Genomic DNA, 2,500 nt, shown 5'->3' on the forward strand with positions numbered 1-2,500 from the left:
GCCCCCCTCACCTGGTCGCTGTGGAACTCCTTCTTCTTCACCTTCACCGGCATCACGACCATAGGTGAGTGTGGGGGTGCTGGGGGTCAGGGGGGGGGAGTGGGGGGGAGGTTCTGTGTTTGGGAGGGAGGAAGGAGGTGGGGAAGAAGGAGGGGGAGGAGGAGGAGGAAGATGCCCCCCTCACCTGGTCGCTGTGGAACTCCTTCTTCTTCACCTTCACCGGCATCACGACCATAGGTGAGTGTGGGGGTGCTGGGGGTCATGGGGGGGAGTGGGGGGGGGGTTCTGTGCTTGGGAGGGAGGAAGGAGGTGGGGGAGGAGGAGGAGGAGGAGGAGGAGGAGGAAGATGCCCCCCTCACCTGGTCGCTGTGGAACTCCTTCTTCACCTTCACCGGCATCACGACCATAGGTGAGTGTGGGGGTGCTGGAGGTCATGGGGGGGAGTGGGGGGGGTTCTGTGTTTGGGAGGGAGGAAGGAGGGGGGGAAGAAGGAGGAGGAGGAGGCGGAAGAGGAGAAGGAGGAGGAGAAGAAGGAGGAGGTGGGGGAGGAGGAGGAGCAGGAGGAAGAGAAGAAGGAGGAAGTAGGGGAGGAGGAGTAGGTGGGAGAGGAGGAGGAAGAAGAAGAAGGATAATAGAAGGAGGAGGGGGAAGAAAAGCGAGAAAATAATCCTACCTTGTATAACAAACTGTGTTGGATGTTTCCTGATACACTTCGTGGAGATTAATGGTTTATGAGCTACATCTGTGGTTCATGTGGAGGAGTGGGTGGGTTCTATGGCGTCGTGTTTAGGGGCTGGTTCTTGGGTTGGGAGTTGGGACGGGTAGGTGACGCCCTTTTTGGGATTGGTTCTGTGACGTCATGGTGGGATTGGTTTTGTGATGTCATAATGGGATTGGTTCTGTGACGTCATGGTAGGATTGGTTCTGTGACGTCATGTTGGGATTGGTTCTGTGACGTCATTATGGGATTGGTTTTGTGACGCCATGTTGGGATTGGTTCTGTGACGTCATGTTGGGATTGTTTTTGTGACGTCATGGTGGGATTGATTTTGTGATGTCATTATGGGATTGGTTTTGTGACGTCATGTTGGGATTGGTTTTGTGACATCATGTTGGGATTGGTTCTGTGACGTCATGGTGGGATTGGTTCTGTGAGGTCATGGTGGGATTGGTTCTGTGACGTCATGTTGGGATTGGTTCTGTGATGTCTATGCGGGATTGGTTCTGTGACGTCATGTTGGGATTGGTTCTGTTGGGACTGATTGTAGGATCGTCCTTGAGTGACTTTGTGACATCAAAGTGATTGCATTTTGATTGGCGCCAATTTCTTTAGTTTAATTGTTACGTTATCTATTTAATTATTCTTTGATATATTTATTATCAAGTTCACACATTGTTCAGAATGTTGAAGTCAGAGGAGAGAACGCGCGTACGAAACAGGTTTATTTTTATGACTGTCTTGACCTTTTTTAGAAAAATGCGTTTCTTTTTCCGTCAACAATGCAAGTTGAAGAAAACATAGTACTATTGCAATATCATCATCATCATCATCATCACCATCACCATCATCACTATCACCAACAAGCTTAAACTAAACAGAAGAAGAAAACAGACAGAGACAGACAGAGAGAGAGAGAGAGAGAGAGAGAGAGAGGAACCGACACATACAACAAGAGAGAGAGAGAAAAAAAGAGATAGAAAGAGAGAAAGAGAGAGGGAGAGTGAGTGAGCGAGAGAGCGAGAGAGAGAGAGAGAGAGAGAGAGAGAGAGAGAGAGAGAGAGAGAGAGAGAGAGAGAGAGAGAGAGAGAGAGAGAGAGAGAGAGAGGAACATACAACAAGAGAGGGAGAGAGAAAAAGAGATAGAAAGAAAGAGAGAGGGAGAGTGAGTGTGTGAGTGAGTGAGAGAGAAAGAGCGAGAGAGAGAGAGAGAGAGAGAGAGAGAGAGAGAGAGAGAGAGAGAGAGAGAGAGAGAGAGAGAGAGAGAGAGAGAGAGAGAGAGAGAGAGCGAGAGAGAGAAGGGCCGTCAGACACATATCCTTCACGCTCGAAAGGAGTCCAACAGATGGCTTTCCGTATCTCCCAAACTTCCGTATCGCGTACAGAAAATATGCCAATTAAAACACGTTTATGTTGGCTAGTGTTTACGGTCATATAATTATATCGTAATTTTTGTTTACGTCTTGCAACAGTAAATTGAATATTTTTGTTGTATTTGTTCATGTTTATTTATTTATTTATTTATTTTAATCCTGTTCATAGAGGTATTTGAACAAGGTCTGTTTTCCCCATCCTACAAGAAACTGATTTGTCAAACAGACAGACTAATGGGCTAAAAGACAAAGGGAATAAATGGGTTGTGGTCTGTTATTTCTTATATGGTTGGATTTTAAGTAGAATTTCAAAGGAAAATAACTATGTTCAAATGTTTTATCTATGTTTGGTAAACGTAAAAATAATGGATGACCATGATTATTATATCTTTATCATGGTAACAAATTA

General features: G+C 46.2%; 1 protein-coding gene across 3 annotated transcripts in view; it reads left to right on the forward strand.

Annotated features, from left to right (window-relative positions):
* The window catches only part of LOC122267977 (uncharacterized), a 37,532-nt gene that overhangs the window by 25,139 nt on the left and 9,893 nt on the right, over positions 1-2,500 (forward strand). The gene's annotated exons all lie outside the window — the stretch shown is intronic.

This window comes from Penaeus japonicus, unplaced genomic scaffold, assembly GCF_977035675.1.
Source record: "Penaeus japonicus unplaced genomic scaffold, GWHDUDI00000001_assembly GWHDUDI00000022, whole genome shotgun sequence".
NCBI lineage: Eukaryota > Metazoa > Arthropoda > Malacostraca > Decapoda > Penaeidae > Penaeus > Penaeus japonicus.